Below are 25,683 nucleotides of genomic sequence, written 5' to 3'. Positions count from 1 at the left end.
CATCGAAGTAAGATCCCACCGTAGTTCGAGTGAAGTCGAACTTCATTTTTCGTCGATGGCCTTAGCCATTGGGATGTTACTTTTGAGCTGGCGTCGGAGTAGTATCCCGTCGTAGTTCGAGCGAAGTCGAACTCATGCTTTTGTCGATACCCTTGACCATTGGGATGTTACTTTCGGGTTGGCGTCGAGGTAGGATCCCGTCATAGTTCGAGTGAAGTCGAACTTCGTTTTCGTCGATGGCCTTAGCCATTGGGATGTTACTTTCGAGATGGCATCGAAATAGGATCCCGTCGTAGTTCGAGTGAAGTCGAACTTCGTTTTTCGTCGATGGCCTTAGCCATTGGGATGTTACTTTCGAGCTGGCGTCGAAGTAGTATCCCGTCGTAGTTCGAGCGAAGTCGAACTCATGCTTTTGTCGATGGCCTTAGCCATTGGGATGTTACTTTCGAGCTGGTGTTGAAGTAGGATCCTGTCGTAGTTCGAGCAAAGTCGAACTCATGCTTTTGTCGATAGCCTTGGCCATTGGGATGTTATTTTCGAGCTGGCGTCGAAGTAGGATCCCGTTGTAGTTCGAGTGAAGTCGAACTTCATTTTTCATCATTGGCCTTAGCCATTGGGATGTTACTTTCGAGCTAGCGTCGAAGTAGGATCCCGTCGTAGTTCGAGTAAAGTTGAACTCATGCTTTTGTCGATGGCCTTAGCCATTGGGATGTTACTTTCGAGCTGGCGTCGAAGTAGGATCCCGTCGTAGTTCGAGTGAAGTCGAACTTCATTTTTTGTTGATAGCCTTAGCCATTGGGATGTTACTTTCGAGCTGGCATCGAGGTACGATCCCGTCGTAGTTCGAGTGAAGTCGAACTCATGCTTTTGTCGAAGGCCTTGGCCATTGGGATGTTCATTCATACATTGGAGATTTGATTATATTCCTGTAGGAAATATATGACTTTGTAAATACAATGGCTATCTATACCTAGTCCCTTCATTACTCGGCTTGGAGATCACGTCGATGGGTGGGGTAATGAACAATACTTCGGGCCTGGAGGTGTCCCCCTTGCCGCCTCATTAAAAACCTCACCGAGAAAACCCAATTGGGACAAAACCCGGATGAGGGAAAAAGAGTACGACTTAGGCGGTGCCCCTTTTCAGAAGTGGAAGTATTTGAGATGGACAACGTTCCAATTATTTTTGAGTAGTTTTCCTTCCATTATCTCTAACTGGAATGCTCCTTTATTTGCTGCCGCCGTGATTTTGTATGGCCCGACCCAGTTTGTTCCTAGTTTTCCCTCATTAAGGTCTTTCGCTGCTTGAGTTTTAGCTTTGAGAACGTAGTCTCCGACCTTAAGTGGTCGTACTTTGGCCTTCTTGTTGAAGTACCTTTCTGCTTGTTGCTTTTGGGCTACCATTCTTACGTGAGCCATATCTCTTCGTTCTTTGGCTTCACCCAGGTCTTGTAGCCTACTTTTGTCATTACTTGGCCCGCTTTCGTTGGAGTATCTCAGGCTAGGTTCTCCGACTTCGATGGGTATAACCGCGTCAGTCCCATAGACTAGTGAATATGGTGTCTCGCCTGTGCTGGTTTTGGCGTGGTGCGGTACGCCCATAGTACTTTTGGCAGTAGTTTAGGCCATAGCCCCTTGGCATCCTCGAGCTTCTTTTTCAATATATTCAATATCATTTTATTTGAGGACTTGGCTTGGCCGTTGCCGGCGGGATGATTTGGTGTGGAGAGTATTCGCTTGATGTGCCACATTTCAAAAAACTCGGTCGTTTTCTTTCCGACGAACTGGGGTCTGTTGTCACAGCTGATTTCCTTGGGAATGTCGAAGCGACATATTATATTTTTCCATATGAACGCGATAACTTCTTGCTCACGTATTTGAGTGTAAGCACCTGCCTCCTCACATTTAGAAAAATAGTCAATTAAAACCAAAAGGAAGCGTACCTTACCTCGCCCTGCTGGGAAGGGTCCGATAATATCCATCCCCCACTTTATGAATAGCCATGGCGAAGTGACGGAGTGCAGGATTGCTCTTGCTTGGTGTATCATAGGGGCGTATTTTTGGCATTGTTCACACTTCCTGATGTAATCTGTGGCTTCTTTTTTCATGGTAGGCCAGTAGTATCCTGCGTGGATGAGGCATTTGACGAGGGCACGATTTCCCATGTGAGCTCTGCAGTGCCCCTCGTGTACTTCTTCTAGTACTCGCCTTGTTTTATTTGGCCCAAGACATTTGACAAGGGGGCCGCCGAACGTCCTTTTGTAAAGATCATAGTTTATGAGACTGTATCTGGTAGCTTGTATTCGATGTTTTTTGGCTCTTTTTTATCTTGCGGGAGCGTCCCTTCCTGCAAATATGTTACGATATGGTTGCGCCAGTCCCAAGTTAGGTTTATAGAATGTACCTCAACTTGGTCTATTGCGGAATGGAAAAGGGTGACCACGTTCTCCTTGTTGATATTTCTAGTGGCTGCTGCTAGCTTGGCGAGACCATCCACTTCGATATTATGTGCCCTGGGTATCTGGACGAGGCGACATTCATCGAATTCCCGTAGCAGTTTGTGGATTTCTGATTGGTACTTTTGTAGTCTCTATTCTTTGATTTGGAAAGTCCTAGTGACGTGGTTCACCACGAGTTGAGAGTCGCAATGGAGGACGAGTCATCGAACGCCATATTTGAGGGCTAATTTTAATCCTGCAATCACAGCTTCATACTCGGCCTCGTTGTTAGTCATCTCGGGCACCGTATGGCCTGATGAATTACTTCTCCCGTAGGGACTTCGAGGATGAGTCCCAGTCCCGATCCTGATGCATTAGATGCGTCGTCTATGTAGAGGACCCAGAGGTCGGAATGTGCGGAAGCGCGAAGTGCTTCCTGCTCTACTTCAGGCAATACTTCTGTGCTGAAATTGGTGACGAAATCGGTGAGCATTTGCGACTTTATAGCGGTTCGCGGTTAATATGTTATGTCGTGCTCGCTTAATTCTATGACCCATTTGGCCAACCTACCCGATAGTTCGGGCTTGTGTAGGATGCCCCTGAGGGGGAAGGTTGTCACCACCTTTATGGGGTGACATTGAAAATATGACCGTAGCTTTCGTGAAGCTATGACTAAGGTTTTGCTGATATAATAAATGGGAGATTGCGTACCTTTGTTTTCACGGACTAGAACTGCACTTACCGCGACTTCGGAGACTGCTAGGTACACCAGGAGGCATTCGCCCAGGTCTGCCTTGCAAGTAGTGGCAGTGAGGACAGGTACGCTTTTAGTTTTCTTAAGGCATCAATGCATTCTGAATTCCATTGTAGCCCATGGTCCTTCCTTAGTACATTGAAAAACTTATGGCATATGTCCGATGGTCGTGAGATGAACCTCGATAGGGAGGCTATTCGCCCTGTCAATTTTTGTACCTGCATTTTGCTGGTTAACGTCTCCGGTATTCCGTCGATGGCTTTGATCTGATCCGGGTTGACCTCGATACCCCTTTGCGACACCAAAAAACCAAGGAACTTTCCTGAGGTTATGCCAAAGGCGCATTTTTCGGGATTTAGTTTCATCCCATATCACCTCAATATTTCGAAGGCTTCCTTCAGATGACCATTGTGATCCTCCTTCCTTTTCGACTTCACCATCATGTCATCGATGTAGACCTCCATATTCTTTTCGAGTTGTTCTTTGAACATTCTAGTAACTAACCTTTGATACATCGCCCCTGCGTTCTTGAGTCCGAATGGCATGACTCTGTAGCAGTATGTTCCTTGGTGAGTGATGAAGGTGGTTTTTTCTTGGTCTTCCTCTGCCATTAGAATTTGGTTGTAGCCGGAATAGGCGTCTAAGAAGCTTAATAGTTCGTTCCCCGCCATTGCGTCGATGAGTTGGTCGATATGTGGTAACAGAAAAGAATCCTTTGGTCACGATATGTTCAGGTCGGTGAAGTCGACACACATTTGCCACTCCCCGTTCTTCTTTTTTACCATGACCACATTGGCGACCCACTGAGGATACTTCGATTCTCGGGCGGAGCCATTAGTGAGCAACTTATCAACTTATTCATTGACTGCATCGTTGATTACGGCATTGAACTTTCTTCTCATTTGCTGCACTAGCGGGTAAAGAGGGTCGACATTCAACCTGTGTGTGGCGATGTGCCTTGGGATTCCCGGCATATCTGAGTGGGAAAAGGCAAACAGATCTGCATTATTAGTTAAAAACTCATGAAACTTACTTGGTTCTGAGAGGTTGTGCCTGATATAAGCTTTTTTCGTGCTATCAGTACTGTCCAACTGAACGGGGTCGAGGTCTTCTACGGTTTCCTTGCAAGCTTCTACGACGTCTGGGTCTTTGATGGCCTTTATTTGTATGTCGGGTTTGGTTCCTGATATGGCTGATTACTATGCTTCCGCACTTGCCCCCTTTAGTTGTTGGGTGTGTGTGCAGTCTTGGGCGATTCGGTAGCACTCTTGGGCGGTGCGTTGCTCGCCCTGGATGCTGAATATCCCCCATGGGGTAGGAAATTTGATTACTTGGTAGAAACTTGACGGGACGGCTCACATAGCGTGTATCCATGGATTCCCTATGATGGCATTGTAGGTTGTTTCCTGGTTCATGATGTGGAACGTCGTTTCCAGGGTGACTCCTCCTGCCAGAACGGGTAACACTATCTCTCCAGAGGTTTGTTCTACTGCATTATTAAAACCCGTTAGTGTTATGCAATGCGGTACTATCTTATGCTCGAGCCTTATCTGTATGAGGACTCGTGGGTGAATAATACACATGCTGCTTCCGTCATCCACCATTATTCTTTTTACATCGGTATCCGCAATATGTAAAGTTATAACCAAAGCATCATAGTGAGGGAAAGACAAATCGTTGGTATCCGACTTATCGAAGATGATACTATCTTCGAGGTCGTCATACCGTTCATGGGTGACTGTCCACTATTTTGTGTGTGGTGGTGAATTTCACATGGTTGATTACTGTATCATCGTCGCTGCCAATGATCATTTGTATGGTACAAGCTGGTGATGGTGGTTTTGGGGGTCCTTGAGGTTAATCGCGTCCACGAGCAAAATTAACCCGTCCTCGATCGCTTAGTAGTTCTTTAAGCTGTCCCTTGTTTAGCATTCTTACCACTTCCTATCGCAGACCTATGCAGTCTTCATTTTTGTGTCCCCTTTCCTGGTGGAATTCACACAGAACGTTCGATCTCCGGGTGCTCGGATCTAACTTCATCTTTTGCGGCCAATGCACCTTTGTGCCGAGCTTTTCTAGTGCATACACTATTTCTGAAGGAGAAATGCAAAAGTTATGAGCAAATAACAGTGGAGGCATACCTCTTTCATTTCGGTGTGGCGCGGTGTGTCGAGGCATGATGTTAGCATGTTGTGGAGGAGGCGGGATGGATGCCCGGATGTAGGGCTAATGCCTTTCTTGATTGAAACGGGATAGTTGGTCTCTTTGACCATCATTGTGGGGATCTCTCCTTGTTTCGGTTTGGACCGATGTTAGCCGTTGGATCGGACCATTTAGGTCATCCTCGTCTGCCCTTACTTCGGCACAATAGGCATTATGGATTTCTTCCTACGTAGTGGGGTGGGGGGGTACTTTATGAGTCTACTTAGTAGCTTCTTGGTTGCTTTTGAGCCGTTTCTATTTAACCCATTTTGGATGGCTGTTACCGCCATCCCTTCTGATATATTTGGTAGGCTCATTCTTACCCTGTTGAATCGGGCTAGGAAATCCTGAAGCCCTTTGCCTATCGTCTGCCTGACGGTGAAGATGTCATTTACCCTGGCCTCTGTCTTTTTCGCTCCCGCATGAGCAGTGAAAAATTTATCTGCCATTTCTTCAAATGTTGATATTGGTCGTGCGGGTAATTGGGGATACCATGTCAACGCTCCCCTGTCAGAGTTTCGCCAAACTTTTTCAGCAGCACCGATGACACCTGTTCTTTCAACAGATCGTTGCCTTTTACTGTAGTGACGTAGTGGATTATGTGATCTTCTGGGTCTGTGGTTTATGTTTTATACGTCAATACCACACAAGAGGGGGGTTGATTTATGTGGTGTCCAATTTTTCGCTTAAACTGATTATGGAAGGACCTGGTTCTTCTATGTGTTCCTTCTGCTACTGTTGTAGAATAGTAAATGTAGAAAGTAAAGAACACAAGTATTTTACGTGAAAAATACCCGGCTAAAAAGGTGAAAAAACCACGACCTACTGCTCAGTAGTTTTTTCCCCAACACTTTACTAAATTACTGAGCCAAAACAGCATTTACAAAATTCTTTGTAAACCAAAGGATTACCTCTAATCTCGTTGTAGCAACCAGCCTCTAACTGTTGCGACAACTTCAAGTTAACTCTAACTTCAATACTCAAAGTACCTATTACAATTGCTTCTAGATAAAGCTGAAAGGTACAATATGAAAACACCTACTACAATTGAACTAGAAATAAAGAAAGACATATAAAACTCTTTATGGAGCTGGTTCTTCAATCTGGTTCATGTAGCTTCAGGTTTACACCCTTGAATCACACACGAACTGCTTGCAAAAAGCCTTGATATTTTGCTCTCAATTCACATTTAACTTCTGCGTTTTTGTGCAACACCTGTAATGTGAGAACATCCTACAATTTATAGAGTTAGTAGATGAAGAAATAACTAGAATTCTGATGCAACTCTTCCTTGGTGGAAGAGTTCTAGTTGATCTCAACTTCTAATTCCTTCCCTATCTTGGATAACATTCTCTTTGAGTAAGGAGTACCTTATCAATTATGCAACCTTTCGATTAGGAGATATTAAATACACCAAGTTAAGCTTTTCTCCTTCACGTGCATCCCACATGCTCGAATCTGCCCATTTTTGTGCACCCGGGGGATGGACCTGGTTCATGCCTGAGTTCCTTTGTCAGTCTTCAAAACTAACCTTTACTTGGGCCAAAAAATTCTCCCCTTTTGATGATGACCAACTCTGTGGTTTTCATAAGCTTTGGCCCTGTTTCAACTCAACTCAACATCTACACAATGTTAGAAACATATTTCCTTTTTTTATCTCTTATCATCAAGGACCAGGTACGTTAGATTATAAATATCACTGTTGAAAGTGTAAACATCACTTGTTTAAAGCACAACCTTTTTCTCCCTTTTGGCATCATCGAAAAGTTGCATAAAACATATGAGATAACCAGATTTTAAAGCTTACTCATGGCCATTGGGGCTACTCCAAATGCAGTCATGGATTAATCATCATAGATCAAGCTACGAATTTTAACCATCAAAGAACTATAAACAAACAGTTAGAGCAAAAATAGTGAATTTTATTGATGATTGATAAGATTCTACCATAAAGCATGAGAAGGAAATAAAGATACTGAAAACATGAGCAAAAGAAACAAAATGTCCCGAACTGGGTCACTAGTTGACTACACTAGGCTAGGAGGCTTAAGGCTGGAAAGAATTGAGTGCTTGGTTTTTGACTTGGAGGAGTTTCAGCATACCTTGAAGAATGCCACCATTCTTCTTCTCTTGCCAGCTTAGTTCTCAGAGCATCTCTTTTAGTCTTCACCTCAACCAACCTCTTCTTCAGCCTTTCAATCTCAACACCCTTAGACCCACTTTCTTGCACCAAGGCCCTGACCTTGCTATTCACCGGTACCTTCCACATTTTCATAGGTACATTGAAATTTGCAAGCACAGTTGTCAGAATGAAGCCATAGGGAATGGTATGAGTTTTGGTTCCATTGATAACTCGATCAAGAAGCTGGATTATAGCTTTCAGCCATTTTTTTCTGCAGGTCTGCGAGTGTATCCTCTACAGATGAACCAAGTTCATCTCCCCAAACAAGTGAACAACCATTGCACCTGCATTTTTGGTTAAACTCACAGGAGTGGGTGAAGAATCACCCACTCTTGTCCCCTTTCCCCTCACAGTACTCCTAGCACCCTTGCTCTCCTTTTTTTCTTTTTCATTTTTACCACCAACTTCTCTAGATTATGTAGTCTCAACACCTGCTATAGATCCTACAAATCTATTTTCCAAATTTGCAGCAACTTTAGAAATTGTCTCACGAGAAACTTTAGAATCAGAAGATACCTGTTCAGTTTCAGAAGAACCACTTTCTTCCCTCTGAGTAGCAGACTTAAAAGAATCAAGGTAGTTTAATACGATTAGGAGTCTTGAACATAACTGGTTCACTTGTAACGGATAAGTTCACAAGAACTTTGGTATTTGGTAGGACTCTTCTCATGATCCAAATATAGTTATTTCAAATTATGTAGAGTGTAGAAAACATACCGTGTTATCTTGATGAACCAGGTTCTTCACTGATAATTCTCTTGTGTAAGTCTAAATTTGCCAAAATAGAGAAAATATTATTAGAGATTAATGAGTCATTTTAACACATGGCACAAGAGTATACTATGGAAAGTATGAGACTAAGCAAGATTTAATCTAATTATACACAATTTACAAACTTTCTAACCAATTTTTTTTTAATTTTTTTCGTTTAACCTTGAACTGGTCCTTTTAGGTGATCTTAATCATCCCTAATTCCAACCTGTTCCTCTCAAAGAGATCTCTACTTAAGGCTTTTGTGAAGATGTCAGCAATTTGCTTGTCAGTAGCACAAAACTCCATAGTGATCAAGCCTTTCTCATAGTTGTCCCTCAAAAAATGGTGCCTAACATCTATGTGCTTAGTTCTTTTATGATGAACTGGTTTCTTTGTCATACTAATAGCACTAGTGTTATCAGAAAAAATAGGGATGCAACCAACATCAATTCCAAAGTTCAATAATTGCTGTTTGATCCACAACAGTTGAGCACAACATGAAGCAACATCAACATACTTCGCTTCAACAATAGATAAGGATACTGAATTTTGCTTTTTGGTAGCCCATGAGACAAGATATGAACCAAGGAAGTGCGCCATACTTGAGGTGCTCTTCCTATCCACAAGGAACCCTGCATAATCAGCATTAACATATCCCACTAGATTAAAATTACTACCTTTTGGATACCAAAGGCAAAGGTCAGTGGTGCCTTTCAAGTATCTCAATATTCTCTTGACAGCAGTCAAATGGGACTTCTTTGGATTTTCCTGAAATTGAGCATAAAAACCTATACTGAATACAATGTCAGGTCTGCTAGCATTAAGATACCAAAGAGAACCAATCATTCTCCTATACAACTTCTGATCAACAGATGAACCAGGTTCATCTACACCCAATTTCGTGGATGTTGCACTAGGAGTGTCAATTTCTTTGGATGTTCCTTCCTGGATTTGTTACTGAGGAATAGGATCATGGACAGGTTCCCTCGAGGTTTGAGGATCAGTTCCTCTTTAGTCAGTTCCCCCTGTCATGTTGCCCCAGGTAGAAGGACCTGTTCCATCACCTGTTCCTTCCTATGATGCATCTTCAGGCTGGACTGTGGTTTCACCCTTTGAATTTTTTATTAGCCCAATCTCTTCATTACCTTGTTCCTGCCTCTCAGAAAGAATGTTAGTTTTTTAAAAAATAACATATACATTTTTTCTACACACATAGTTCTTTTACTTTATATCTTATAAGCTTTACTATGTGAAGAATATCCCAAGAATACTCCCTCATCACTTCTGGGATCATACTTACCTTGGGAGTCTTTATTATATCGCGCACAAAGCACTTGCATCTAAATGCCCTAAGATAGGATATATTTAGCTTTCTCCCTTTAAATGACTCATAGGGAATCTTCTTAACAAGAGGTCTAGTCATGAAACTATTTATGATGTAGCATGCAAAAATTCAGCAAACTTAGCATTTTCAAATTCAGTTCCATGATCAAACCTAATTGATGCAAGGTGATTACCTAGTTGTTTCTGAGTTTTTCTAACAAACGAAGTAAACATGTCAAATGATTCATCTTTAGATGCTAAAAATAATGTCCAAATAAACCTAGAGTAATCATCAACAAGCACCATCACATATCTTTTACCACCTATGCTTAATGTTCTCATTGGACCACAGAGATCCATATGGACCGGTTCCATCGTTCTGGTGGTGCTTACCATTTTCTTGCTTTTGAAAGAGGATCTTACCTGCTTCCCCCTTTGAACAAGCCTCACAAATTTTGTCTTCCTTGAACTTAATGTTAGGCAGTCCTATCACCAAGTCCTTGGAGACTAGTTTGTTGAGTTGACTTAGACGGGCATGTCCAAGTCTCTTGTGCCAAAGGAGGGGATCATTGTCCAACACACTTAAGCAAGTTAGTTTATTTTCTAAAAGTGTGGACAAATCTACAATGTATATATTGTTTACTCTTTTTTTTCCTCCAAAATTTTTTTGTCAATGGTAAGATTAATTACAAAACATTTGGTAGAGGTGAATGCTACCAAGTTACCTCTATCACATAATTGTGATACACTTATTAGGTTGTATTTTAGGCCATCTATCAAGTAGACATTCTCAATAGAGTGAGAATCAGTCTTACCTACCTTTCCAACCCCAATGATCTCACCTTTATTCCCATTTTCAAAGGAGACATTACCTCCTTTGAGGTCCTCAAGTGAAAGGAACCAGTTCTTGCTTCCTGTCATATGCTTTGAGCAGCCACTATCCATGTACCATATTTGGATGCTCCCCTTCACTTGGACCCGTAAAACAAAATCAAGGGTTAGTCTTAGGAACCCAAACTAGTTTGTGTCCCTTTCTATAGGCAAAAGTGTGATCACATTCTTTTTAGCCCAACCTGACAGCCTATTTTTCCCTTGAACAAATTCTTTATTCTTTTGACTAGCCTTTTCTTTTGCAATACATTCACTTTTATAGTGACCAATTTTAACACAGTGTATACAAATTGTGTTCTCAGGAAGTGTGAGGTACTTGCTTTTGGGATCCCACTTAGGTGTAGGGGTTCCATAGCCAAGTCCTCTCTTATTGCTACTATGGTGTTCATGTATCCATGAAAGTACATCGGAGGACATATTCCATTTACATGTTCTATCTAACTCGTGCTTAACCTTGTTTAGATCCTCCTTAAGGACTCTTATCTACTCATCTCTTTTGGACAACTCGTCTTTCATTTTTCCCAGGTTTTCTTCTAATGTGAGTTGTGTGTGATCAGCTTTCTTTTTACTTGTTCCTAATTTCAATTTTAGATTTTCAGATCTTAGCTCTACGACAGTGGTGCCAAGTTCATGAACCTGGTTCTTTAACTCAGCATTTTTACTATCTCTTTCACTAGACCTAAGTCCTAGATTTTTGTACTTAGCTTTAAAAATCACACACTCCTTAGTCAACTGTTCCTTTTCATTGTTTAGATCCTCAAATTTATCAATGAAATCCAGGAGTAACTCAGATAGCCTTTCTTTAGACAAAAATTTAATCTTGTCTTTGAGATGAATTATACTTACCTCAGATTCCTCATCGGATTCTCCAATTGCCATAAGTGCTTGTTCATCTTCATCTTCACCCTCTGAGTCCTCATATGAGCTTTCTCGCCAGGCAGCAACCATAGCCTTTGTTTATCCTTTGTTCTTCTTGGGTTGAACCTGTTCCTTCTTTATGTACCTTCGTTCAGCTTTTTCCTTCTTCCATTCAATTTTCCATTGAGTGCAGTTTTTGATGTGGTGATCAGTCTTCCCATTCTTGTAACACCCCTCATTGGTTTGTTTTTCAGGAACCCTTGGTTTGCTATAACTTTCACTTCTTGAAGGACCCTTTCCTCTCATTAGGTACTTCTTAAAGTCCTTTGTGATCATGATCATTTCATCCTCCTCTAGATCAGCAACTTCAGTGATTCTGAATGCCAGGCTCATTTCCTTCTTGGGTGCATCCATCTTCATGGTTTGCCTTCTAAGTTCATAGGCAGTGAGATTTCCAATTAGCTCATCCAACTTAAGAGTGACAATGTTCTTTGATTCCTGAATAACAGTGATTTTGCTTTCCCAAGTAACAGGCAAAACCCTTGTCAGAATTTTCTCAACATTGTCTTCTTCAAGAATAACCCCTCCAAGAGACTTAAGTTCATTTGTCAATATGGTGAACTTTGTATACATCTCCTAGATAGTTTCCCCTTCCTTCATGGTGAAATTCTCATATTGAGAATATAACAGTTTTCCTATGGACCTCTTCACTTGAGGTGTTCCTTTATGAGTCACTTGCAAAGTGTCGCAGATTTCATTAGCAGTGGTACAACTTTGAATTATACTATACTCGTCTGGACCAAGTTCACACACAAGCCATTTCTTGGCTTTAGCATTCTTTTCCCATTTCCTCAAATCCTCAGCAGTGCAGTCAGCTCTTCTTTTTGGCACTTCTATTCCTTTAGCAGTCTTCTTCATGGTAGCCAGGGGACCATCAATGATAATGTCCCATAGCTCATAGTCTTCTCTGATGATGTGATCTCTCATTCTGTTTTTCCACCAAGAGTAGTACTGGCCATTAAAGAGTAGAGGCCTAGCGGTGGATTACCCTTCCCAGTTTCCAGGTGGTGCACTCATCTTGATCTTTTCCTAAGGTGTTAGCCTCTTCAAGGATAACCTGCTCTGATACCAAATGATGTTTTATACGTCAATACCACACAAGAGGGGACTGATTTGTGTGGTGTCCAATTTTTCTCTTAAACTGATTATGGAAGGACCTAGTTCTTCTATGTGTTCCTTCTGCTACTGTTGCGGAATAATACATGTAGAAAGTAAAGAACATAAGTATTTTACGTGAAAAATACCCAGCTCAAAAGGTGAAAAAACCACGACCTACTACTCAGTAGAATTTTCCCCAACACTTCACTAAATCATTGAGCCAAAATAGCATTTACAAAACTCTTTGTAAACCAAAGGATTACCTCTAATCCCGTTGTAGCAACCATCCTCTAACTATTGCGACAACTTCAAGTTAACTCTTACTTGAATACTCAAAGTACCTATTACAATTGCTTCTAGATAAAGATGAAAGGTACAATATGAAAACACCTACTACAATTGAACTAGAAATAAATAAAGACACATAAAACTCTTTATGGAGTTGGTTCTTCAATCTGTATCATGTAGCTTCCGGTTTGCACACTTGAATCACACACAAACTGCTTGGAAAAAGCCTTGATATTTTGCTCTCAATTCACGTTTAACTTCTATATTTTTGTGCAACACATGTAATATGAGAACATCCTACAATTTATAGAGTTAGTAGATGAGAAATAACTAGAGTTCTGATGCAACTCTTCCTTGGTGGAAGAGTTCTAGTTGATATCAACTTCTAATTCCTTCCCTATCTTGGATAACATTCTCTTTGAGTAAGGAGTCATTCTCCTTATCAATTATGCAACATTTTCGATCAGGAGATATTAAATACACCAAGTTAAGCTTTTCTCCTTCACGTGCATCCCACATGCTCGAATCTGCCCGTTTTTGTGCACCTGAGGGATGGACCTGGTTCATGCCTGAGTTCATTTGTCAGTCTTCAAAACTAACCTTTACTTGGGTCAACAATGGTGCCATCATATATTTTCAAGTATTGGCGGCATTTTGAAGATTTTCGGAATAGAGTGGGGAGCCGCCTCTTTACTGTATGGTTGTTCGATGAATCAGCCTACGTCACGTTTTGGTAGCAGCTTCGGAGCGCCCGATATTTTATTGACCCTTTCCTGATGCTCCTTCATCTGATCGCGGGGCATTTTGTTCTCATTTTCCATATCTTTTATTTTCTTTAAGATGGATGCAAGTGCATCGTTACCTGCATCAAAGACAGTATGAGTGTTACCTGTGCGTGGAGTTTCTGGCTCATCGGCGACAGTTGCGGCTTTTGCGGGTATTGTGCCTCCGATATCCCTTTGAGTGGGTTTGTCGAGTATGTTGCTCAAGGTGTTTGTCAACCACTCTTATAATAGCCTTTTCACAGCCGGTGGTGCTTCTCCTGCTGCGGATGTTGAGGTTTCCCTCTAGCGCGAGACAATCACGCCTTCGTGGGGGGGGGAGGGTAAGATATCTCCCTCAGGTGTAGCACTTGGTGTTGTGATTTCATTGTCTTCCCTACCGACTTCGTTGAGGGAATCCAGAAGGTTGTCCGTGACACCTACTATTGCCTTTAATCTTGCTTGTCCCTTTCCTGCCATTGTTGGCCTTTGCGAGGCTAAGAAGAGGTGATTATTTCTTTCAAGGATTTAGACGAAACTAAAATCTCAGCTATAGAAATCCCCACAGATGGCGCGAAATTGTTTGACCCAAAAGATATTGGAACCTTTTTAAATAAACATATCAAAGAAAATGAAGGGGTAAATCTTACCTAAGTATAATAATCTCTAGAACAAAAAGCATACAAGGTGAACACAGAGGATAATATTTTTTTATCTTGTAAAGATGGATGTTCGAACAATAAATATACTAATCGTTTACGTAGGCAAGTATTGCAGTGAGTGTTCTTAGCTGGAAAAGTAAAAAAAAAGAGAGCCCTTACAAGGTTGTTTTTATGCTATATATAAGGTACAAACCCCTTCTCAGCCCTAAAAGACAAATCATAGAGAATATTTGAAAGAATATTCCTAATGCCCCCTAATGGACCTACACTACTATAAAAGTCATGCAATCTCTGTTCGCTTGTCTGTCATCTTCCGCAAGGCGCCGTGCTACGATGATCTCGTCGTTTGTCGTATTTATCAACGATTGTGGTCGTCCAAATTTGGACTAATACATGGGGTAAATCTTAATAATTCCCTACCTATTTAAATGTGCAAGTTATACAATCACTGCTTCTATAGGCACATGCCATTTTTTGCCTTTTTTTTTTAATTCTTTTTTCATCTGAGCAAGGCTGAGTGAGTGTTACGTTTTCACTTATCATAAATATTTCTGTGTAATGTAAGTATAATTCTTGAAGGTGTAGAGGAGTCATACTAATTCATGTACACAAAAACTGTTGGGAAAATATCCAAATTTGTCACGTATTATTTGAAATTGTTTTATTTTGCATTTCGTTATACTTTTAGTTCATTTTATACCTTTATTGTTAACAAATTGTCTTTGTACTTGCTCTTATTTTTAACGGAGCTCTAACATGAAATAAGTGGATTTCATTGTTTTCGAGAAACAATATCACAAATTTATTTCCCAACTATTGATTATGATTTGAAGTTATGCTCATGTGGGAGTTCCACATGGGCAAATTTGACATTTTACCCAGTATTATGTAAATTCGTTAGAAAAATATATTTTCACACTAAGAAATCATCAATAAGAATTAAATTTTTGAATACACAGTTTTATTAGAGCCATGTGACTTGCAAGCTCATAAATATGGAATATTGGTAATGAAAATAGTTCATCTTACTGTTTATCATAAACATAATTAATTAACAGAAATTACTTTTACTTATAACTATTAGAAAATCTTAATACTTCAAGTTTATTTCAATTGAAATGTAATTTGAAGAAAACTGAGGAAGTGCTTCACCCCCAAATGACAGACTTTATGTTTCTTGTTCTTGTTACTGTTCTTGATGAACTCAATTTCCTTTTTAAGGTTTTGTTAATATAGATTATTATTTATATATACAGTCAAAATCAGGGAAGGCCGATTTTAAGGCTTCTATGGTGTTTCAAGCCCGGTCTCGATGGGCTTGAAGAACAGTCTAAGGCTCGTCCCCGAAGCACTTGCCTCGAGAGGTTATATCGAAGTCTCATCACAGCGTACCTCGAGGCAACATGAAAATCGACGACCGTCATGGAAAGGCAGGAAATTCCCGAGGGGACGTGATTAGAACTGACAGGGTCTACGAGAAATAGTACAAATCCGTACAAGGCTATTATATAGTTGTACTAATAGCATTTTCTCGTCATTATTAGACATGTACTATGTTGGAATTTTCCCTCCTACTTCAGCTTTATTATTTTTCATTCATTATTCTTCATTTATTGCTATTATCGGACCCGAGGTCCCTGATCCCATTGGGTTCGAGACCCTAGTCCTTCATCAACATTGGTTTGGCTATCATATTCTTACTACTTGCACTCATTATTTCATGATCATTGACTAGTATTGGAATAAATCACATATTTTTAGAACCACAAATCAAATATAATTGTTCAAACCATTTTCCGGGTAAATAGTTTGGCCCTCACCTTGGGGCTAAAAATAATAGTGATTGTTTGGAGCTAGTTTTCTGAAAAAAACAAGTTATTTTTCACACTTTTTATTGTCCAAGATTCTTTGATTTCAGGTCAAAAAATGCCTAACTCAGCAAATACACATGGAAACAATAGTCTTGAGCTCCATGGAGAGAATAGTGCAACAACCTCGGTCGCTGATGTTCCACCGCAAAACCCCCGGTTGCGCCATCACCAATCCCCGTCGATGTAGGCTCACATAATGATTTGCATGTCGATATGGACACTGACACTAATGGAAGCACGCGCGGAGGTGACCAACATGACGCGCAAAGAACCCCAGCTTGAGAAGAAAGAGAGGTTAGCCTACAGGTCATTTTTGAGATGTTACAAGCATAGCAAGTGGCTATTGCTCAACCATAGAGTCAGCAGAAGACTTCGACTACAGCAGGACCAAAAGCAACTCCTCAAGTTGAGCAAGAACCAGGCAGATCGAGTAATAATAGGTTAGGAACAGACCCCACTACCATGAAGATGCTCGAAGACCTCACCAAAAGGATCAAGTCAGGAGAAAAGAAAACAAAAGACTTACAAGACAAAGAGATTGACTCCAGTTTATTGAAGAAATTTGGAGAAACACTATCCAAGGGGGCCATGATGTGGTGTCATAACCTCCCTCCGAACTCGATAGATTCGTTTTCCATGTCAGTAGACTCTTTTGTGAAGGCACATGCCGGTGCCATCAAGGTAGCTACAAGGAAGTCCGAAGTCTTCATGATCAAACAAAGGAAGAACGCGATGCTGAGGGAATTTGTATCTCGCTTCCAGATGGAGCGCATGGAATTACCACCGGTCTCCGATGAATGGGTAGTGCAGGCCTTCACTTAGGGCTTGAACGAGCAAAGCTCGATAGCTTCGAAGCAGCTAAAGCAGAACTTGGTTGAGTATCCCGCCGTGACTTAGGCAGGTGTACACAACAGATGTCGATCGAAGATTAGGATCGAGGATGACCAACTGGGAATGGAGGCACCCCGATTTTCGGAATACAACTTCAACATCGATGTCTCAGACATCGTATCAGCCATGGGTAGAATAAGGGATACTAGATGGCCAAAGCCCGCAAAGTCAGATCCTTCCCGAAGGAACCCCAACTTGATGTGTGAATACCATGGCATTCACGATCATAGGACCGAGGATTGTAGGCAGCTCCGAGAGGAGGTGTCCCGGTTGATCAATGAAGGGAACCTTCGAGAATTCCTCAGCAATCAAACCAAGAACCACTCTCGAGAAAGAGATACGAACGGAAAGAATGGACCAGAAGAACCTCGGCATATCATTCACATGATCGTTGGAGGAACCGACGTCCCACAGGGACCCGTGTTCAAATGGGCCAAAGTATCCACCGCAATGGAAAGGCAAACTCGGAGTTATATACCCGAGGAAGCCCTTACATTTAGAGAAGGATACATGTAGGACTTGTCCCAACCACATAATCATGCACTGGTAATTTCATTTCTTTTGAATAACGTTAAAATTAAACGTGTGTTCATGGATCCAGGTAGCTCGGCCATTATAATCAGGTCGAAGGTGGTGGAGCAACTCAGACTGCTCGATCAGATCATACTCACCTCTCGAGTCCTCAAAGGATTCAACATGGCAAGCGAGACCATGAAGGTAGAAATCATCCTCCCAGTCAACGTGTCCGGTACAGTTCAAGACACCAAGTTTTATGTCATCAAAGGTGACATGAGGTACAATGCCTTACTTGGAAGGCTGTGAATACATAACATGAGGGCGGTACCATCAACTCTTCATCAAATAATGAGGTTCCCAACAAAAGATGGTATAAACATAGTTTACGGAGAACAACATGCAACAAAGAAGATGTTCGCGGTAAACGACATGGCACCAACATCGACTCTCCCCATCCAGGATGAGTCAAGAAATAGGCTGACCCCCGAGGAACAGGTGATCTATGAGCATTCGAACAAAGATGATGAAGAAGACTTCCTCACTCCTCGAACCTTCGTTGCCCCCGAGGAGTCGGATGCAACAAAATCAACGGTCGAATAACTCAAACATGCCATCTTGATTGAGCATCTTCCAGATCGAAAGACATGACAGGGATCCCACCGGAAATAACCACCCATCGGCTAAGTGTCAATTCCAGGTTCAAACCAGTGAAGGAAAAAAGGAGGCCTCAGTCCGAGGTAAAACATGCATTCATCAAAGACGAGGTAACAAAACTCCTCAAAATAGGATCAATTAGGGAGGTAAAATACCCCCAAACGGTTGGCTAATGTAGTAGTGGTTTCCAAAAAAGGAAATACATTAAGAATTTGTGTAGATTATAAAGACTTGAATAAAGCATGCCCAAAAGAATCATTCCCATCGCCCAACATCGATCGCTTGATTGATGCCACGGCCGGCCACTAGATCCTCACTTTTCTCGATGACTACTCCGGTTATAATCAAATTCAAATGAACCCAGAGGTCAGGGAAAAGATTTCGTTCATCACGAAGTATGGTACATACTGTTATAATGTAATGCCCTTCGGGCTAAAAAAACACAGGAGCTACGCACCAACGCCTAGTTAATAAGATGTTCGAACATCAAATAGGCCAATCTATGGAAGTTTACATTGATGACATGCTAGCTGAGTCCCTGCGCGCAGAGGACCATTTGACTAATTTGCAGGAAACATTCAATATCCTTAGAAGCTACAACATGAAGCTTAACCCTAAGAAATGTGCCTTCGGAGTAGGATCTGGCAAATATTTAGGCTTCATGGTGTCTAATAAGGGGATCGAGATCAACCCCGACAAAATCAAGGCCATTGAAGAAATCACAGTGGTGAACAATGTGAAGGTCGTATAGTGGCTGACCGGGCGGATAGCGTCCTTAGGCCGATTCATCTCGAGATCGTCAGATCGGAGTCATCATTTCTTCTCCTTGCTCAAGAAGAAAAACAACTTTGAGTGGACTCCGGAATGCCAACATGCTTTAGAGGAATTAAACTGGTATCTCTCGAGCTCAACTTTGCTCCACACCTCGAAGGAAGATGAAACGATGTACTTGTATCTGGCCGTATCCGAGGTAGTGGTAAGTGGTATGTTGGTTCGGGAAGAACAAGGTACACAATTCCCTATTTATTACGTAAGTCGGACTCTAGGAGATGCTAAAACCAGGTATCCATACTTAGAAAAATCAGCTTTTGCAATAATAAGTGCATCTTGGAAATTAAAACCTTATTTTCAATGCCATCGTATATGTGTTTTAACAACATACCCTATTCGAAACATCTTGCACAAACCTGAATTATCGGACAGATTGGCCAAATGGGCCATCGAGCCTGGAGGGTGTGATATCGAGTACCAACCTCAGATGGCTATCAATTCCCAAATTTTGGCGGGCTTCATGGCCGACTTTATTCTTGCCCTCGTGCCCAAGGTAGAGAAAGAACCCTTGCTAAAAACGGGCACATCATCGGGGGTATGGACTCTATTCACCGACGGTGTCTCGAACGTGAAAGGTTCTAGGCTCGGCATAGTTCTAAAACTGCCTGCGGGTGGCATGATTAGGCAATCTTTAAAAACATCAAAATTTACTAACAACGAGGCTGAGTATGAGGCTATAATTGCAGTTCTCGAGCTGGCCAAGAGCCTAGGAGCAGAAGTCGTCGAAGCAAAATGCGACTCCCTTCTGGTAGTCAACCAAGTAAATGGGAGCTTCGAGGTTCGAGAAGACAGGATGCATCGCTTCAAAGAATGGACTCTGGTCCACATTCCTCGAGATCAGAACAGTGAGGCCGATGCACTTGCAAACCTGGGGTCGTCCGTCAAAGAAGATTACATACTCCCGGGGGCTGTTGTTGATGATTGAAGAAGGTCACACCGAGATCAACTCAACAAGTCTAACATGGTATTGGAGGAATAAATACATCGACTATTTAAGAAATGGGAAGCTACCCACTGACCCAAAAGAATCAAGGGCCCTTCGAGCCAAAGCAGCTCGATTTTCACTCAACGAGAATGGAACACTATCATTCCGGCGCCGATTCTTTAGTTCGAAAGACGATCAGAGCAGGCTACTATTGGGACAAAATGGAGAAGGACACCAAGGAATTCATTCGAAGATATGACAAATGCCAAAGGTTTGCGCCAATGATTCACCAACCCGGTGAACAACTACATTCAGTCTTATCACCATGGCCGTTCATGAAATGGGGGATGGACATCATCGCCCCCCTACCAACGGCGCCAGGTAAAGCTAGATTTATTCTATTTATGACTGACTATTTCTCAAAATGGGTAGAAGTACAGGCCTTCGAGAAGATAAGAGACTAAGAAGTCATTGAGTTTATTTGGGACCACATCATATGCCGATTTCTGATCCCCTCCGAGATTACATGTGATAATGGGAAGCAATTCATAGGCAGAAAGGTGACGAAATTCCTCGAAGATCATAAAATCAAGAGGATCCTATCAACGCCCCATCACCCATGTGTGAATGGACAGGCCGAGTCCATGAACAAGACCACACTTAGAAAAATTAGCTCTTACATTATTTCATCTTTGATTTATGTTATTTCCATGAGTAGCTAAACCCATAGCTAAGGTTGTGACCCAACCCTAGTGTGAGTATTTGATGGGTCTTGAATTTTAGGGCTTGAATGTGTATGGGTTAGTAGTATTTAGCCTAGTTCTTGCTAGAACTATGGAATTATTGGTTGCAAACACTGATTCATGCCTTTATGACTTAGTCTCTACTTGAGAAAGAGGGACTAAGTCTAGGAAAACTAGGCTAACAATGAATTGGGATGAACTCAAGAAATTGATAGCCCCAATTAAAGGGTTACACCTAGAGATAGTAATACCCAACTTGAGCTAATATCACTTGAATTGCATGAATACCCATTTGGATTTGAGAAATCCAAATTGGGAAAAATCACTCAAACTACCGAGAGGTATAGAGTGAGTACCCAGGTGTGATAGCTATATTGTGACCGCATTCACAAGATCATCTTCAATTCTTGCTACCTGTTAGATATCCACCTAGGTGGAAGTCACTACCCTAGTCCTTTTAAACCCTTGAAAATCAAAAATAAAAACATTGTACTTAGTTTCAAATATTGCATGCTATAGAATAGAAGTAGAAGTAGAAAATAAACCAAACAATTGTGGAAGTGTAATCAAGAGCAAAACCCGCATCTAGACTTGGATATAAACCTAATTCCAAATATTAACTCCCTGTGGATTCGATCCCGACCTAGTTGGGTTAAACCTGCATCGACCAACCTCTCTACTCAATAGTAGTGTAGGCTTGGACCCTTCAGGTGCTCCAGGATTCTAACCTGTCACTGGGCATATCCGGGATGGCTCTGAGGGTGAGTTTTTTGTATCATTGCTACAACTTGCGTCTTTTTCTTCTATCTTTACTGGTCTTCTTCTCACTCTCTTTTCTTTTTCAGACTTTCATTTTGGAGATCGAGAGTGCCCGCCGAGAAGAGAGGTGGAAGGTAATTTTTCAGAAGATGGCTTCGAAGTATGTCCGTTATTTATCGGAGCCAACCCTGCACTACTACAAAGTAGCGAAAGTGGTCGAAGCAGCTTTTACCCGAGAAGGTCGCTGTCGATTTCCACATGGAACTAGAAATGGGAATTGAGTTTCTATCTAAATTGGAGATGCGTAATTGCTCTTAATTGCACTTTTAATCATAGTTGGTCTTTTGATTACTTCTAATATTATGCTATTAAGATGCTACATTAAGCTAAGAGTAAAATACTTGAAGGTTGTCTAAATAGTTAAGAAGGCACTAGGGAAGTGACTTTCTCCTAGGTGGATACTTGACGGGTTCTCGAGTCTAAGGCTAGGTTGTCTTGTTGGGGATTACGATATAACTAATGCACGATACTTCTTACTCTATACCTCTCGGTAGTTTGAGTGATTTTGCCCTAATTGACTTTCTCAAGATCAATTGGGTATGATAATTTGTGCAAGCAATTTAGGTTCAAGTCGGGTATTACTATCTCTAGGTTTAACCCTTTAATAGGGGCTATCAATCTCTTGAATTCGCCCCAATTCCTTGTTGGACTAATTTTTCTAGACTCAAGTTCTCTTTCTCAAGAAGAACCCAAGTCAAATAGGCAGAAATTAGTGTTTGCAACCACTAATTCAACATTGAAACCATAAATTAGTCCAAATATCGAACACCCATAGACATTCAAGCCTTAAAACACAAGACCCATCAAATACCCACAATAGAGTTGAGCCACAACCCTAGCTAATGGGTCTATCTACTCATGATAATAGAAGAAAACTGATAAATAGATGAAGAAAAACCCATAAAACTCAATTACAAGATAATACTTAAAGATTCAATAATAAAAGTACTCTAAAATTACTCAAAATGGTTAAGAACTACTATTTACGAGCGCAGCCCAATGTTAAAATACAACTGATGACCTAAAAATGGGAAAATAAACTATTTATACTAGGCCAAATTTTCTGGACAAAAATGCCCCTGCGGGGGTATCCGCACAAAATCGAGTGTGGCCGTAATGAGGCTACTTGGTTTAAGACTCTGCTCTCTGAACTTGGCCACCGCAGGCCGCCCAAAATACACCGCGGCCACGATGGCTTCTGTTGTTGTCCGCATAAAAAGGACTGCGGATCGCATTGGCAATTAGCTCCAAATCTTCAACTCTCTGAACTCTTCCTTTGCGGACCGCACAATATCGAGTACGGCCGCGGTGAGTCCATTACGGTCCGCATGAAATGCTTTGCGGCTGCAATGCTTGATTTCCTGAAATAGGCACCTCTCTGAACCTCCTCACTGTGGACCGCACCAAATGGAGTGCGGCCGCAGTGAACCTGTTGCACTGTGCTTGAACTTGTGCATGTTTCACTCCTTTTTTGAGCTGGTTTTGACGAATTGTCACCTTGTTGACCAAACCGTGCAAACAAGTACAACATGTAAGCCTTTAGGACTATTTTGTACATATTTTTAATCAAAATTCAAGTAAGAAGGAGTGTAAAATGCATCATAATCCCTAGTTATCAACTCCCCCAAACTTAAGTTTTTGCTTGTCCTCAAGCAAACAAAATAAGACCCACCCCTTAAGAGTAAATCCAAGAAAATTCAGCTGACCTAAAGTGACCTCATCTAGCATCAATTGGGACTAACAATTGCCCTCAATTCAAATGAATCATTAACAACATTCACTCTTTTAAGCACCGTGGATTTAGTGTGACACAAGAGCATCAAGAGTTGACTCAACACATCAAAAAAACTCTTTCTATTACTTTGGTCATCATGGAACCCAAACTCACACCTCGTCAACTCTCCCTAAGCAAACCTCACTTTTAGGATTGTAGCACTCAGAACGAGGATAATGGAAATACACTCATCTCTCTCAAAGAAAAGTCACAAGTCCCGCTCTAAGTGCTTGCCCGTTATGTGAGTCACTACTAATGTAAGCTTCATTTAACTCAAGATCATATAGGGCTTTTGTGGATAAAATGAAGGCTTTTGGTTCAGGTAAGAAATATTTTGGTCTAAGTAGGTTCCATCTTCCCTTTAGCATTTCTTTTACTTCATTTTGGCACATATTCTCTTGACTTTTTAAGACCTTTAACTTCTTTCTAAGGGGTTAGAGAGACACACTGTCACTCTTTCTTGTTCATTTCAAACTTTTTCTCCTTTCTCAACTTTCCACACCTTTTATCTTTTTACTTTTATTAACTCCCTTCATTCTTTTCTACATTGATCATTCTTTTTGTCTTTTTGATTTTCTTTCTTTTTCATTGCCGTTTATTTTCTTCATTTTGTACCTTTTACCACTTTGTTGCATTCCTCGTCTCTCCCCCAAAACTTATGTTTTTGCCATGTGCTAAGGAAAGATCGGGTGCCAAGATAGGGTATTTTTTTTAGAACAGGTAAAGGCTTGTATCGTGATTCTTGAAAGAAAAAAGTCTATGACTCAAAAGGGTTGCCTAGGGATATTATCATTGGTAGGCTATGGAAGTGTTCAAGATATCATTCGGATCAAGGAGAGCCTATAATCACATCTCAAGTCAAATTACACTTAGGACTTCGCCTAGACAAACATTCAGGGCAAGTTCTAGACCAATGGCTCGGGGCTTGGACTTGTAATTCAAATTCTCACCACATAAGCTATGGGATTGCTAAAGAGATAGAGTCGAGAGCCCACAAAAACCTTAGATAATATTTGAGCAACACAATGGTACCCAAAAACCACTTGATGATTATCGGCCAACACAAGAGTCTCAAGGTCACAACTTTCACCATCCTATACACAATAATTTGTTTTTGACCATAGGATCAAAGGCAAATGTCTTAGGCCCAAGTGAAGCTTTGCTTGAGGCATCCTTACCAACTAGCTACTAAAAAGCAAAAAGAAATAGACTCAAATCTTAAGAAGGTTGTCATGCCATCTATCATCGGGAAGAGCCATCCGGTTCACACAAATTCCAAAACAACCATGGCATTAAGAAAACCAAAGGCTTATTGCATGCAAAAACTCAAAACAAGAAGCTACTAAAATAAAGTAAGAAGCTATGAAAGGAAAAATGCGGAAAGTAAAATGAATATATACAAGAGGGGAATTAGTCGAATATACAATAGGGAGAATGAATATATACATACAAACATAACTTTATATACAAACCAAAAGTAAAAAGTATGAAAAGTACAATAAAATGATAAAATTATATACATACCAAAGGTAAAAAGAAAGCATAAAGAAAAAACATACTGTCATATATACAGTCATCCAAATAGGGCTACCCCCTCAAATGAAAGCTAACATTGTCCTCAATGCTAACTAACCAAAATAAGCACAAAATAAGAAAGAGAGGAAAAAGAAACTCCCTATTGGCCCTCCATCTGCATAGGGTCCTGAGTCTGGGTCCCTGGGTCCTCGGTCTGCTCAGGAACCTGTGACTGGATCCCTGTACTCTGTATCTCCACTAGGACTTGGGCCTGGACTAAGTCCTGGGCCTGTACTAGAATCTGGGGCTTGCTAGAGGATCCTCCCTATGGGTCTCCAACTCTATGATAGCATCGTTAGTACGGGGAATCACCATCTTCCTCTTGGGTGGCCTCTCTGATCCTGCTCTGGATGGGGCTGGGATGTTGGAGCCGGGTCATGCAATAACAGATCCAGAGACAGGTGATCCGCCTTCAACCTCTCTACGTCCACCCTTAGCTCCTTCACCGACTCTTTGAAGCCCAATTCTTTCTCATTTTCTTCGCCTCCCTAGCAAGCTCCTTTAATGCCTTTCCATGCGAATCAACAGCGTCCATGATCAATTTCTAGTTCTCTAGGAGCTTCTTATGGTTGTCCAGAAGCTCCTTGAGAGTGTCCTCCACGGACTGTGGGACCTGTGGCAGAGGAGGTTCTTACTGGGCTACCACCGAAGTAGATAGTACAAACAACTTAGAAGTGGTTGTCTGCATCCAGTTGTTGATGCTGGCGAGGGTCTGGTTCAGGCGGTGGGCAGTGAAGGGATATGCAGTGGATGTAGGGATCTCTGGAGCTGTAGAAGTAGATGGTGCTGGGGCCATGTCTGCTGTGGTGGAAAGA

Source organism: Nicotiana sylvestris, chromosome 4 (assembly GCF_000393655.2).
Source record: "Nicotiana sylvestris chromosome 4, ASM39365v2, whole genome shotgun sequence".
Lineage (NCBI taxonomy): Eukaryota > Viridiplantae > Streptophyta > Magnoliopsida > Solanales > Solanaceae > Nicotiana > Nicotiana sylvestris.
The sequence above is the reverse complement of the archived record's forward strand: the minus strand, read 5'-3'. Positions refer to the sequence as shown.